This window comes from Magallana gigas, chromosome 5, assembly GCF_963853765.1.
Source record: "Magallana gigas chromosome 5, xbMagGiga1.1, whole genome shotgun sequence".
Taxonomy (NCBI): Eukaryota; Metazoa; Mollusca; class Bivalvia; order Ostreida; family Ostreidae; genus Magallana; species Magallana gigas.
Genome location: NC_088857.1, coordinates 45,739,621 through 45,755,444, shown reverse-complemented (window position 1 = coordinate 45,755,444; position 15,824 = coordinate 45,739,621). Strand labels below are relative to the sequence as shown.

The 15,824-nt window shown below is 30.6% G+C and overlaps 1 protein-coding gene and 2 long non-coding RNA genes across 5 annotated transcripts in view; all 3 read right to left on the bottom strand.

Annotated features, from left to right (window-relative positions):
- Positions 1-15,824, bottom strand: part of LOC105327264 (uncharacterized) — a 43,402-nt gene that overhangs the window by 19,171 nt on the left and 8,407 nt on the right. The window lies entirely within an intron of this gene.
- LOC105338566 (uncharacterized) lies at positions 43-5,948 on the bottom strand. Of its 2 annotated transcripts, none has more exons than XR_010714303.1 (5): positions 5,411-5,948; positions 5,189-5,229; positions 4,942-5,082; positions 869-983; positions 43-439 (listed from the first exon to the last, which is right to left on the bottom strand). It is a non-coding gene; the product is annotated as an uncharacterized lncRNA (long non-coding RNA). The 2 variants fall into 2 exon arrangements; XR_010714302.1 differs by having other exon boundaries at positions 869-986; positions 5,411-5,945.
- Positions 6,481-14,430, bottom strand: LOC105338567 (uncharacterized). Of its 2 annotated transcripts, none has more exons than XR_010714305.1 (5): positions 11,699-14,430; positions 11,484-11,524; positions 11,247-11,387; positions 8,560-8,674; positions 6,481-8,116 (listed from the first exon to the last, which is right to left on the bottom strand). It is a non-coding gene; the product is annotated as an uncharacterized lncRNA (long non-coding RNA). The 2 variants fall into 2 exon arrangements; XR_010714304.1 differs by having other exon boundaries at positions 8,560-8,677; positions 11,699-14,421.

Sequence of the window (15,824 nt, the reverse complement as noted above, 5' to 3'; positions counted from 1 at the left end):
GACGACACCAACATCTTTGTAAAACTTCAAGCTTAATGTGAGTAAGTTTAATTTGAAGTTTAATTATTGACAATCAAATACTGTACAGTGTTCTTTTTGTCTCGTTATATAACTTGGAATTGAAACATCTTCATAATTGTGAACTTTTCAATCATCATACAAATAAGTCATCATCCCATTGTGTCGCAAGTGTTGATCTTTCGTCGAGCTATATTCACCAGAAAGAAATCCATCCAATTGAACTTTAGGGAAATGAATATGGTTGTATCCATTGCTAAGTTGTCCATAAGTTGGAACCCTGTCTAAGGATCCATCGTCACTGTTTCCGCGTTTTCCTTTATACTTGTGCATTTTAGAACTTCGCTCAGGGTGGCGTTTGTGATATCTCACACTTCCTGGATTTGTAATTCTTAACTTTCTTCTCCATTTCATTCTTTTTCTGTGAAATATCGTAATCGAATTATTGATGTAATTTGTAAATGAAACGGGCTAAGGTAATGATATATTAAGTCAATTGTTTTTATAAGTTACCAATTAAAAAGAATTGTAAAATGCACTGTGGAATCCATTAAATTTGTTGGGGCCAATTTTGGTGGATTATGGATGTTTCGCTTCTTCGTGAGAACATAATTTCGTAGATGCGTCGTTTTCAGTTTCAATGGAAAAAAAACCTCTTATAACAAAGATAATAGATAATAAAATGAAACATTTTCAGATGTTAATTCGTGAGGGGGGAGGGGGGGGGGCTACCACAAAAATTAAGTACCTCTAATTACGACATTAATATCTTTTAAATATGATGTATCTTTCAATATCAATACAAACAAATCATTTTAAATTCAAATTAATAAAAAAAAAACAATTTTACCTTAGAACAATACTAATGCAGAGGCACAAAGTCAAACTTTGAATTGCTATGGAACACATTCCGATCTGCCACAATAAGTTATCTTGCTGAGAAAGCTCCAAATGTTTACCAACATCTTCTAAAAAGCATTTTCAATCGAAAACAGCGAGTTCTAAAATAGTTTTCATATTACTATATAAGATCATATCTTGACATATCAACAATAGAAACAAATGGAAAATTTACGAAATAAAAATGCTTTGTTTTTAACAATTCATACGTGAGCTACATGTAGTGCTTAAGGAAATGAGTTTAGAAGAGTAAAAAAAAACACTATCTTTCATAGCAATTTAAGTTAAGCACCACGTACCGCAATTGGATGGGTCTTTATTCTGTTAACTTGTTTCACTTCAATTGATAAAATAAATACACATACAACCCGTGACTTGGGTTTATGCCTTCAACTATGTTAAAAATAGGTAGGACAACAAAATAATGCCATTAAACAAAAAATTCTTTTATTTGCTGACTACATATACAAATTATGAAACTATGCATTTTTATCAACATCATACCTGTATATGAGGAGCATATTTCCTGTAAGTCTATTAAGCATAATGTGATTAAACCTGAAAGTATCTGGGCCTATTTTGTGTCATGTGATACTATTATGATAGGCAGGAGAGTTTTCTTCTCTCATTTTCCTTTCTCAGGGGTTGATGTCAACAGACTGGTATTGTGGTAACAACGATTCTGACATCAAACCGCAAAATTCAGACCATTTTAGTTTGATGGGTCACTCGTTTCTGAACAAAAATTAATGAGTATTAATGTTTGTGTGACATGATATTAACATTATCGACTATGAAGGAGATTTACCCATGCCAATTTTATTACACATATAATTAGAAATTGATGCCAATTAGAATGATTTGAATTAAAACTAAAGCCATGTTAATTACATTCAAATTGTACTGCAATTTTATGTGTTGGTTTCCTGATTTGTTTGTGCATATAATGTCAACTAAGTTGTTTTTGATTTAAAATATTACTTGCGTTGGTTTTCACTGAACTCATTTATAATATTATTGCAAGTATTGGCTTAAGTCAAATTCTTTGTTACTTTGTTTTTAATCACATGCATTCAGACACAATTATTTTGTTAATTCTATTTTACGACGACGATTGCATATACCATCTTATGTTATGTTATCTTGTATTTGCTTACAAATTTGCGAATATTTTAGGGTTTTTTGCTTTCATTTATTTCTAAGAAAGCCTTTTTGAAATTGACACTGAGAGTTTTCAGCCTTACATTTAGTGAGGAGAGTAAGCCGACAAAACACAATATGGAGGAGAAGTACAGAGCAGGGACGTTACAACTGGGATAGACTAGCTCGGCGTCGGCTAGGGCAGCAATCATAAACAGGTGGAAGCAGTGTTTTATGGCCTTGTGTGCCAGTTAGCACGAAGATGATAGGAGAGGTGAGAATGTAATTACAAATGTACTTTGCACACTAGTGAACCAATTGCTTAAACCTACTTAGCGTCTCTTAATTAGGCAAGGGTACATATTACCATCCTTTACCAAAGTTTCCCTTTAATTATAGTCAACAAAAACACTCTTTTGACGAAATGTTTTTTTTTCTTTCATTTATCACAAGGCTTACGTAAATTCACTGATATCAATGAATCATGTTTCTTCAGCAAATAAATTCTGATAAATTCAGGTTAGTTTGTTTGAGGTTGAACAATTTACTTGAATTTTGTTCAATATTCTTTGTAAACATTTTTCGGTCGAGTTATATAAACGTATATGACGGTAAATTAACTTAATATTATTGACATTTTCATTAAACAATCAATGATTGAAAACGACCTGATTCATACGTTGAGATTCAGCACAATCAGCGACCCCTATATGGATCTAGTAGTCGGTAAAAATGCGAACTTATGCAACACGTAATGAAACAAATATAAATCAAAATTTTTTTAATTTGTATAAAAATCAGAAGTTTATTACCCCAGTCTCAAAACCAAACACATATCGTATACAGGGAAATATATGCACCCATTTAATGTTCATCCCTTTCGCACTCGTTGTCTTTAAACAAAACTGTGTCTGGGCGAATTCAAAATGAGGCAAACTATTTGCAAGTGTAGAAGGGCAAAAATTACAATGAGCGAAAACAACCTTGCACACAGTAGCTCTGTATTTGACGAAGAACATTATATCTATGTTTAATGTATTGGTTTCTTTAAGTTTGAACCTTTTTAAACCTATATCAATGATTTTGCAAACATATGTCTCACAAAATTCTTTAATGGATCAAATGTATATAACATTTGAATTGACCTATAGGGGAATTTTTTTGTTAGTTTCTAGTGTACATATTTTTAAACTTTTCGAATTTGCATTTTGAACCTATCAAATTGCTTTTGCAATTTTATTATTAATCTTAATTAGTTGGCTGAAATAGCTTCCTCACAATAAATGGTATATTTCTGCACCTTTTTGACCTATACATTCTTGAGGACCTAAAAAAAGTCTTAAAGATTTTGATAGGTTTGTTCAAAGGAATAAAATACGATTTGGTCAAATTTTGCAAAAAAGAAAAAAAAAGAAAAAAAATTCGGAAACTGAATTCTCACATAATAGCCTATATTTATATTTTTAATGAGAAAGTTCTGGATAACTCAGTGGGTTAAAACACTGGCTATGTCACACATGATGTATTTTGTGCCTTGGTTTGATCCCATCTAAAACCATTCTTTTTTCTTTTTAAAAACCATCGATTTGTATAAACGGCTTTTTATTTTCATTTTTTATACCGGATTGTATACATGTATTTTGAATTTTACTCCGATTTTCTTCCTTAAATGCTCGTTTCCTTTCCAAATTGAATACATTTATGACAACGTATGCAATGAATTGAGAGCACTCAACCGTTGCTACACCTTAGAGTAAGCACGCTTTTTTGAAGACAAGAATCATTCACACTGTGTTACTCAAAACAGGTGCCTTGTAATAAATCATGCCCAGCAAAGTTGAAGCTGTAGGGCTACATTTCAGTATCGACACAATTTCTTAAATTTCATTTTTTTAAAAATAATTTGAATTTCTAACACCAATGACATTTTCTGAAATTAAATGAATCATCTCCTATAAAATTAGTTGTAAAAGGATGTATGTACACTAACAGGATTAGCAACTTCTTTACCCCCATGTTTTCTTTTTCTTCCTTAAATATCTGGGAAAAATCGCAAATATTAAATTTTTCGTTTTCCTCCTACATTAAGGACCAAATCGCGTAAAACATCCGTACCAATGAGAAAAACTAAAATAAGAACTTGTTAATCGTTGTGAAATAAATAAGTTCAATTTTTTTTTAAATCTTGCAAAACATTGCTTTCAAATGAATGTGTTCTTGCTGATACGTACATTTTGATTTATCATGTTCAACACTGAATGAGATATAAGGATATATGGTCAATCAATACCAGATTTTACCGTCGTTGTGGACACGGCATGTGTTTTAATTGCATCATTGTTATTATGATCATGGCTATACGGGAATAAAGGGAGAAAAATCCTTAATTTTTAAAGGATATTGTCTTAATGTTTCAATAGAGTATCAGAAAAAAGATGCATAAAACGATCTTTGAAATCGCGTTATGCAAGACTTTCGATACTTGCTAATACATGTATTTCCCTGTTTGTAAATAAATGCAAAAAAAGTACATGTATCGTATTATAGAAAGTAAACTGAAAATAAAATATAAAGATAATGAAGTAAAAAAAAAGGCATCCAAAACTCATATTGCTCGGACAACGACTGAGAATTTTTTTTAATCACTATACATTATTAGAACTAAAACCAAAGAGTTTACTGGGTATGGCTTGAATGTGAACGGAAATCGATATGCTATTGAATTCGTAAAGACAGAAACCTATGTCGTCTCCTTAGGTCAATTTAATTGTTAAATACACTTGATCCTTTAAACAGGGAAATATACTATACCACCTAAATAATAAAAAAAGTAAAAAAAAATTATTGCAAAACTTATGGAATAGAATTGTTATCAGATCTTACCACATGTGAAGTTTGATATACAGCCAACAAACTGATTACAAGTCTCGTTTTCTGAACAGTTACACACTTTTCTACACCTTGGTCCGAAGAAATTTGGTGGGCAGGGAGTACTGCAGTTTTCAGCATAGAATCCAATGCATTCTTTTTACATACGCAAAAAAGGAACTTTCAAGTAAGATTATATGCTTATAATTGATAGTGATTTTGAAAATTCGAACAGAATATATATAAATTATTTTAGATATACCTGAACATGTTCCATTTATTTCTCGATAGTCAGGGCAGCATCTTTAAAACAGTAGAAATATATTCAATCTTTGCATTTTATTTTGAATACAATCTTTGAAGAAACATGCGCGTTTTAGAGAAAAGGTTAAATTAAAAAATCAAAGTCTCCTTGATTTTCTCTACATACGAGTTTGTTATAGATACAAAGAATTAAACAAGAGATGCTAGCTAACTAACTTACTTGTTCTCTTCGCACTTTTTGGTTTTGGATAATTCAATGGATGTCATCAACAGAATTAAGCAAGAAAATGTGTACAGAGGATACAGGCGCATCATATCCATCAACATTGGAATATGTCCGTGTATATGTTTGTGTGTATAGTGTAGACTTGTTTTTGAAAGCGTCATTAAGATTAAATATTCATCGAAAGTTTCACCAAAAGGAAACTATTTTTATGCGGAAAAGATAGGGTTGGAATTATTAGTATATTTTATAGTTGTGTTTATCTTTGCCTGTTACATTCTCATAATGCAAATTAATTGAGGTTTTCGAAGCTCAAGGGAAAGTTTTAAAAATTAAAAATTCACTCATTGCCTTTGTTCCTTATCTCCAATATGATTACGTGAGTGAACAGCATCGTTGAACCAATATGTAGTGGCTTTAAATTAATTGCATGAAACACAATTTTTTAAAGGATATATTGACAACTCTGTGCTTGTTTCTAACTCCAGGTCAATATCAGGGTTGTTTTCTTATCACGGTTATTATCAAGTTATACTGCATTCTTTCACTTTGCTCTAGCTATGTAATTTTTTTTCCAGATATTTGTGATAATCAACTGACTATAAACTTATCCTAATTTCAAAAAATACTTTTAATATATGGTATATGATTATATAATGTTTTCTACACATTACTGTGTTTTGAATGTACAAGTTACTGTAAATTTTAACTCTGTTATGTTACACATTTTGTTCATGTTTTATAGATAATCAAGTTATAATTCTAAACTGTATCTATAAATATTTTTTGCAAAAATTAATCGAAAAACTGGTAGACTTTGCATTTGTCGGTTTGTAACATCCATGTGCGCTATTTCAGAGAATTGAGATACAACTGTAGAAAGTACTGATGAATAAAAATGCAAATGTGACAGGTTGATTATCAAACACAACCATACTACAAAATGTGCATCGTAAGAGGGAATACAGGATATAGAAACTGTTAATTTTAATCTTACCTGAGTAATGCGTGAGTTATATAAGTTACCTTTATACTCAGATTTGCAAAAATTAATCGAAAAACTGGTAGACTTTGCATTTGTCGGTTTGTAACATCCATGTGCGCTATTTCAGAGAATTGAGATACAACTGTAGAAAGTACTGATGAATAAAAATGCAAATGTGACAGGTTAATTATCAAACACAACCATACTACAAAATGTGCATCGTAAGAGGGAATACAGGATATAGAAACTGTTAATTTTAATCTTACCTGAGTAATTCGTGAGTTATATAAGTTACCTTTATACTCAGATAAGCACATCAATGCAATAACATGTTTGGATTGAGAAATTATTCATGACATAGCTTATTAACACGATTACCAATTGTTAAATTGTTCAAGTCTATCTCAAAAATCTGAATAAAAAATCCGGAAAAAAGAAAATTGAAAATATTCATGATTCAAAAGAACATTATTGAAAAACGAATGAATTTTACGAAAGAAAATTTATAAAAGAAGAGTTTACTTATGCATGATTAATAGACGTTGATTTGTCACTCTGTGTTGTTCAAACACTCATTGAACAAGCATTCTGAGAGTACTGCATATGCAATACATGTTCACTACCAGTGTTGCATAGTGCCTTTTCCCCCGAAATATGCTATGTAGCAGCCCATTTCTCCAAATAATTGCTATTAAGTATATTTCCGTCACGAATGGTTGACTATATAATTTGATATCATCTTTTTTATAGCCAGATTAACCCCACGGTAAGTTTATTATGTTGTAGATTGTCCCCTTTTTTCTACTGCAGCCATGTTTAATATTTTTTTTATTATATTGATGACTCATTTATTAAGGTTCATAATTTTGCTTAATGTGAACGGGATGCAAAATTCTAGTAAATTTGTTAGAAAACTTGGGATTGGTTGTTAACAGAGAAAAATCGGTTTTAATATCATCTTAAGAAATTCATTTTTTGGTAATATTTATTTCAAGGTAATTCTATCAGATGAAAAAGTTGAGAAAATTACTTCTTATTGTAACTTACTTTTAAACAAAAAAAATGTTTTATTAGGGAAGTTGCGTCACACTTTTCTTTTAGTATGTAAAATGGATTAGATGTATCATTTAACTCTTAATTTTACACTCAAAAAAGGATGTAGACAATGTTTCAAAGCATAAGTTTGGATGCTAGCTAATCAAATCTCTTTTAATAAGTAGATATTTTGATATATAACATGAGTAAAAGAAAAATTACACTGTGTCAGTTTAAGATTAACCCTAAGACTAAGACAACACCAATTACGTTGTAAAATTAATATGAATAAGTTTGATTTGAAGTTTAAAAATTGGCAATCAAATATTGTTTTAAAACTGCACAGCGTTTTCTATGTTTCGTTATGTAACTTCTAATTGAAGTAAACGTTTCAATCATCATACAAATAAGTCATCATCCCATTGTGTCGCAAGTTTTGGTCTTTCATCGAGCTATATTCATCAGAAAAAAGTCCATCCAAGTGAACTTTAGGGAAATAAATATGGTTGTATCCATTACGAAGTTGTCCATAAGTTGGAACCCCGTCTAAGGGCCCTTCGTCGTCGTTTTCGCACTTTCTTTTATATTTGGGCATTTTAAAACTTCGCTCAAGGTGGCGTATGTGATCTCTTACACTTCCTGGATTTGCAATTCTTGGTTTTTTTCTCCATTTCATTCTTTTTCTGTGAAATAAAATAATCGAATTTTATTGTGAATGTAATTTATAAATGAAACGTGCTTGGGTAATGATTTATTAGGTCAATGGTTTTTTTTAAGTTACCAATTAAGTAGAAATGTAAAAAGTACTATGGAATTCATTAAATTCATTGGGACCAATTTTGGTGGATTATGGATGTTTTGCTTCATCGTGAGAACATACTTTCGTAGATGCGTCGGTTTTCAATATCAGTAAAAGCGATAATACTTTCTAAAAAAACATTTCTATATGTAATTTTGTGGGGGAGGTCTAACTACGAATACCACAACAATTGAGAAAACATCCATTCTAATGACTCCACAGTACATGTAATTACGACTTTAATTTTTTTTTAAATATGATATATGTTTTAATATCAATACAAACAGAACAATTTAGATACAAATTAAATTACAAAAAACATTTTACCTTAGTACAATACTAATGCAGAGGCACAAAGTCAAACTTTGAATAGCTAAGGAACATATTCCGATCTGCCACAATAAGTTACCTTGCTGAGAACGTACCAAATGTTGACCAACATCTTCTAAAAAGCATTTTCAATCGAAAACATCGAGTTCCAAAATAGTTTATATTACTATATGAGATCATTTCTTGACAAATTCACAAAACAAACAGATGGAAAATTTACGAAATAAAAATGTTTTGTATTTGACAATTCATACCTAACTAAGTGCTTAAGGAAGTGAGTTTAGAAAAGTAATGACCACTATCTTTCATAGCACTTTAAGTTAAGCACCACGAACCGCATTTTAATAATGGGTTCTTAAGTTATATTTTGTATTAAATCATTCTTAAATATCAAACAGTCTTTATCATGTTTACTTGTTTCACTTCAATTGATTAAATAAATACACATACAACCCGTGACTTGGGTTTATCCCTTCAACTATTTTTAAAATATGTAGGACAACAAAATAATGCCATTAAACAAAAAATTCTTTTATTTGCAGACTACATATACAAATTATGAAACTATGCATTTTAATGAACATCATACCTGTATGTGAGGAGCATATTTCCCTTTTCCCTTTTGTATATTAAGCAAATTGTATATTAAGCAAATTGTGATTTAACCCGAAAGTATATTGACCTATTTTGTGTCATGTCATACTACTCTGATAGGCAGGAGAGTTTTTTACTTTGATTTCATTTTCCTCTTCAGAGGTTGACGTAAACACATTGATTTTTCTGCAACAACGAATCTGACATCAAACCACGAAATTCGGACCATAGAACAACTATGTGTTGCTTCAGTTTGATGAGTCACTCGTTGCTGAACGAAAATTAGTGAGGATGTTGTGTGACATGATGTTAACATTATCGACTATGAAGAATGTTGAGTGGACCATACCCATTTATTACTCATAAAATTAGAAATTGATGCCAATTAGAGTGATTTAAATTAAAACTAAAGCCAAATTAATTACATACACATTTTACTGCAATTTTATGTGTTGGTTTCCTGATTTGTTTGTGCATATAATGTCAACTTAAGTTGTTTTAAAATTAAAATATTACTTTCGTCGGTTTTAATTGAACTCATTTATAATACTAAGGCAATTATTGACTTAAGTCAAATTCTTTGTTACTTTGTTTAAAATCACATACATTCAGACACGATTATTTTGTTAATTCTATTTTACGACGACAATTGCATATACCGATGTTATTGTTTGTGATTGTTTAAAAATTTGCAAATGATTGAGGGATTTTTGGCTTTTATTTAAATATAAGAATGCCTTTTTGAAAGTGACTCTGAGAGTTTTTAGCCTTCCATGTAATGTGGAGAGTAGGCGACCAAAAACAACCTGGAGGAGAAGTACATAACAGAAACGGTTACAACTGAGATAGACTAGCTCGGCGTCGGCTAGAGCAGCAGTCATAGACAGGTGGAAGCAGTGTTTTAAGGCCTTGTGTGCCAGTTAGCACGAAGATGATAGGAAAGGTGAGAATGTAATTAGTTGCATATTAGTGTACAAATCGTTTTTAACTTCCTAGTTTCTCTTAGCTAGGCAAGGGTACATACTTGCCACCTTTTACCAGAATTAGTTTCCCTTTAATTATATTAAACAAAATATACCTACTTTTGACGAAATTAAATACTTTCTCTCATTTATCAAAAGGTTTAGGTAAATGCAGTGATATCAAAGAATCATGTTTCTTCAGCAAAACCAATCCTGATAAAATCAGGTTATTTTGTTTCCGATTAAACAGTTTACTAGTGTTTATGTTCAATTTTCTTTGTTATCATTTTTTGATCCAAGTATATAAACGTATATGACGGTAAGTTCACTTAATATTATTGACATTATCATTCAACAATCAATTATTGAAAACGACCTAATGCATGCGTTGACTAAAGCACAATGAGCGACCCTGTATGGAACTAAAAGTCCGTAAAAAAAAAAAAAAAAAAAATATGCTTAAAAAAATTCTTCGTTGAAATATCGAATGTTAATGAGTAATCTATTAAAACTTATGCTTTCTTAATTTATATCATTTAAAACCGCTTGTTCATAAATTTAATAAATAAATCAATGACTAGAATAAGATAACCACGTTTTTAGACGATATGGCATTGCGAACTTATGCAACACTTAATGAAAATATATAAATCACTTTTTTCATATTGTATTAAAATCAGAACTTTATTATCAAAATACTTTATTACCAAAACCAAACGAATTTTGTATATTTGCTCCCGTTTAATTTTTGTCCCTTTCGCCGTCATTGTCAGCGGGCAATTTCAATGTTTTAAATTATCTCCCTTTAAACACAACTGTGTCTTGGCGAATTCAAGATGGGGGAAACTATTTGCAAGTGTATAAGGTCAAAAAATAACATGGAGCGAAATAAGCCTTGCACACATTAGTTTATCTGCATTTGACAAAGAAAACATAATATATATGTTGAATATATTGGTTTCTTAAAGTTTGAACGTTTTTAAACCTATATCAATGATTTTGCAAACATATATCTCAAAAAATTCTGTAAATTCTGAAAGGAAAGCATACCATACAACTTTACTACTAACAAAATAAACAGATATAACAAATCTTATGAACAGAAATAGTATCATTATCAGATCTTACCACATGTGAAGTTTGATACACAGCCAACAAACTGATTACAAGTCTCATTTTCTGAACAGTTGCATACTCCTTTACATTTTGGTCCATAGAAATTTGATGGGCAGGGAGTATTGCAGTTTTCACCATAAAATCCAATGCATTCTTTCAACAATTGCAAAATATAAGACGTTAAAAAAGATGGTAAGCTTATAATGGATACTGAGTTTAAAAACAGTATTTCTGATTTTTTTATTATACCTGTACATGTTCCATTTATTTCTCGAAAGTCAGGACAGCATCTTCAAAAGAGTAAAAATATATCTAATCTTTGCATTTTTTTTTCTAAATACAATATTTGAAGAAACAGTTGCTTTTTAGGGAAAGGAATATATTACAAACTGAAAGTCTCCATGGTTTCCTTTACATACTAGTTTGCTATAGATACAAAGAAATAACTAACAAATGTTACTTACTTGTGATTCTCTCCGCATTCTTGGGTTCTGGATAATTTAATGGATATTATCAACAGAAGAACGCAAGAAAATGTATACAGTGGATTCAGGAGCATCATATTCATCACCATATAAATGTGCCCGTTTTTATGTTCGTATGAATAGTATACACTTGTTTCGAAAGAGTTATGATTAAATATATATAACATATCTATGGAGTATTTCACCATAAGGAAACGATTGATTTTAATGCGGAAAAGATAGGATTTGAAACATTAAAATTTTGATAATTCTGTATATCTTTGCTTGTCACACTCTTATAATGCAATTGAGGTGTTCTGAGCTTAAAGGAAAGGTTTATTAAAACAAATCAGACATTGCCTTGAACCTAAATTTTCAATATCATTACGTAAGTGTGCAATATTTCAGAGTCACTATGTAATGACACTATATCAATTACTTGAAAGAAATACAATTTAAAAGAGTTAATTGACCGCTCTCTCACTACCCTATGTCTGTAAGAAAATAGTTTCCTATCTTTGTTTAGACTTTAATCTTCGCTGTAAGACTAGCGATGCACCTTTATCCCGGCAACATTAATTTGTTTTGTTTGAAGTGACACGAAAACAAAAAAGGAGTATTCCTCTTTCATTATGACAACGGAAAAAACTAGAAATATTTGAAATTACATCATACGGAAGGTTTCAAGCATAAAAGATAAACACATATCAGTTTACAAGTCGTTCAAACATTTAGAAAATGCACAAGTAATCAATCCAAGTTGTTTTGGACTTTGATTTGAGTGTCACGTGATTGCGATTGCTGTCTTTAAAAAGTTAGAGCTATTTTTTTGAGAGATTGACACTGAGGAAAGAATTAACATTTGAAGTTGTCCGATGTATGGCATTTTGATAAAAATATAGTTCTTGAAGTTTGACTGACAAACCGCTGGTTTATGATAGCCACGCTGTATTATGTACATATTCCTGCGCTTGCAGGGCTATGAACATGAAGAGAAACTCAATATCTATGTATTGGCCCAACGCTTGATATTATATTTTTCTTTTGATTTTTATCTATATACTTTTTAACACCGTACGTTTTTTGAAAATTCATCTTTTCATATGATATATAAAATGCATGGAGATCTTGTCAAATTCGCTAGCTGGTAAATCATTAGATTCAAATCTGGAAGAGCGTATGTCTACGTTATATTTAGGTTACAACATCATATTAACACACATTCACACTTGTGAACATACCTATTCGTATTTATAAGTTTACAAAATTAAGAGTAGTGTGTATAACTAATGAATAATAGGTAAGAAAATTGAAATGTAGGGTTGAAAAAAGCACGATTTTAAGGACATTTATTTTGCCACTTCGGTATGTTGTTTCAACGAGATCTGAGAGTACCTCGTAAGCAATGCGTGTCGGTCCCCTCAAATTTAAACAGTTGTCGTTTAGGTGAGAAACAGATCTGGAGAAAATTCGATAAAAGTTTTGTTTAAAGGATAAACCCAATCTGTAATGCACAGCATGTGGTTAAAAAGAAATTTCTTAAAAAAGCTTGTTTCTGGTTAAAACTGGTGGGGTTTACTTGTCTATGAAATGTAAATCTGCTATTGATGATACTCCAGCTTTAATTAATTTGTGTTGATATTCCAATCATAAAATCTTTAACTCAGCATCGCCGAAAATTAATTTGTCCTCGGTATAATGAACTTCATATTTCAGAAAATTTAAACCATAGCAAGTCTTGCCAGTATATTTCCATTTCCTCATATCCGTCTCGGGAATAGTTATCTCAATGATAATAAACTAACTAGTATCACCATAGCCAGTAGATAGGTATATTTATAAAGTACATGGTCACTGTCTTGAAATAAAGCTATATTCAGGGGGGTGGTAAACGTAACATAAGACGAAATTTACCAAGCTCTCTTCACGTTTTTTACCCTCGCCGAAATATCGCTCATACTTCAAGACAACTGTCGTGTATTCTGGTTATCCTGCAACATGTTTTCGACACATTTCGGTGCATATATGCAGTTGAAACCATGACGCACTCGCATAAACGAAATATAACGTCACATTGCATTTGAACGTTGTACAAATGCACGGGGCTGTATTGGGGCACTGACCGAATATAGCTTTTAGTTTAGTTTAGTGGGTTACCTTCATTTGATCCATGCAAAAGTAGTTGCAGGGTAAAATATGCAGAATAAAATTCCTTACAAACCAAAGATCGTACGTTAAACTGATTAACATACACATCTTTACAAATAAGGAAACGTTTAAGTAATATACACGCCGTACAGTTTTAATTATTAAAGTTTAATAAACGCATTTTACAAAAGAACTTACGACAAAGTCGTAAATATTTACAGTCTCGTAACATGATCTTTAGAAAACAAAATTGACATAAAACCACTTGTTTGAAAAAATATATCAATTTCCAAAATTATATTTTCCAGGCATAAGAATAAATCATTGATTAGTTGGTGATTAATTAACATTTATTAATTTGGTCGTAAGTCGTAAGTTCTTTTGTAAAACGCAGCCCTGATCTGGATTTTAAAAAGGTTATCCTGGGAAGACTGTATTCCTGTGATCGAATTAATATTTTATGCTAAATATATGTAAGTCTATATAGACTTAAATGAAATTAAGGAAATGTAGAGTAAAATTGAAGATATTTTCATAGTACGTCAGCCCCAAATCCACTCCCCAACTTTTCTCATAAGAGCTTGAATATCTATGTGTGTGTGTGTGTGTGTGTGAGAGAGAGAGAGAGAGAGAGAGAGAGAGAGAGAGAGAGAGAGAGAGAAATATTGGAATTTATTATAGATTCTTGCGTGTGTGTGAACTGATAAAATTGCATGATGAGTTGTGGAAACACATTAAAGGAATATTTGTTTAACAAAAATTAACGTTTCTGTTTGAGCTTCAAAGCTGACAATTTAAGATTGATGTAGTTTACAGCTAGATAAAGATATTAAGCAACATACATGTACTAGCAACAAATATTACATTTCAGGTATCTTTCCTGAAATCTTTATTTCCTTACTTCGTTAGCGATTATAACATGAAGAAAAATTATTAAAGTTAAACGAAACTAATATTATCAAAATTCTTTTACATACATTAAAGTAAACAGGTTTTAATTAATTATGATTGACTGGCAAAATCATCAAAATATAAGCTTTATTTATGTTTTCTATGTATCTTACAGTTCTTTACATAGATAACTTTGATAATTGTTTTGAACTCCCAACATATAATTAACTCATAGAAAATTTTAAAAAGTGAGTGCAATTCAAAATGACAAATTAAGCTTTTGTGATTATAGAAAGATAAAATAAATTGATATAAAAATCAAAACACCCAAATAAAGAACAAAAAGACAATCTAAATAACTATATAATCTTGTATATAGAGTATATTTATAAAATCTTACCACACGTGAAGTTTGATATACAGCCAACAAACTGATTAGAAATATCGTTTTCTGAGCAGTTACATAGTGCACTACATTTTTCACTATAGAACCCAATGCATTCTTTCCATATACACAAAAAGACGAACTCCCAATTCAAACATTATTTACATTTGAATGATAATAAATAAATTTTCATTTTTTAAAATATACCTGTACATATTCCATTTATATTCCCAGAGTCAGAACAGCATCTGCAATACAAAGTGAGTAAAGAAAATATTTTCTGAATAGATCCCATAGTTTAAAAAAATTCTTTTTGAAGAAAGGGTTGAATTACAAACTTTAAGTCAAACATATAATTTATTCTTTTTACATAGTTGTTGACACACAAAAAATCATACAACATGTGTTCACTTACTTATTCTCTCCGCATTTTCTCGTTCTGTATAACTCAATAAACATTATCAATAGAATCAAACATATATATGTATACAGCGGATAAAGGCCTACCATATTCATCTTCATTGGTTTATATGTCCGTGTGTGTGTGATGTAGATATAGTTTGACATCAGATTAATATGTTTTTAAAGAAGGAATTCACATCAAAAGAAATCGGAGGTTTCACCAAGAGGAAACTTTTATTTAATATTGTTAGGATCAAATTTTAATAAATCTGTCAATAAAATGTTGTATAACTGTGTAAA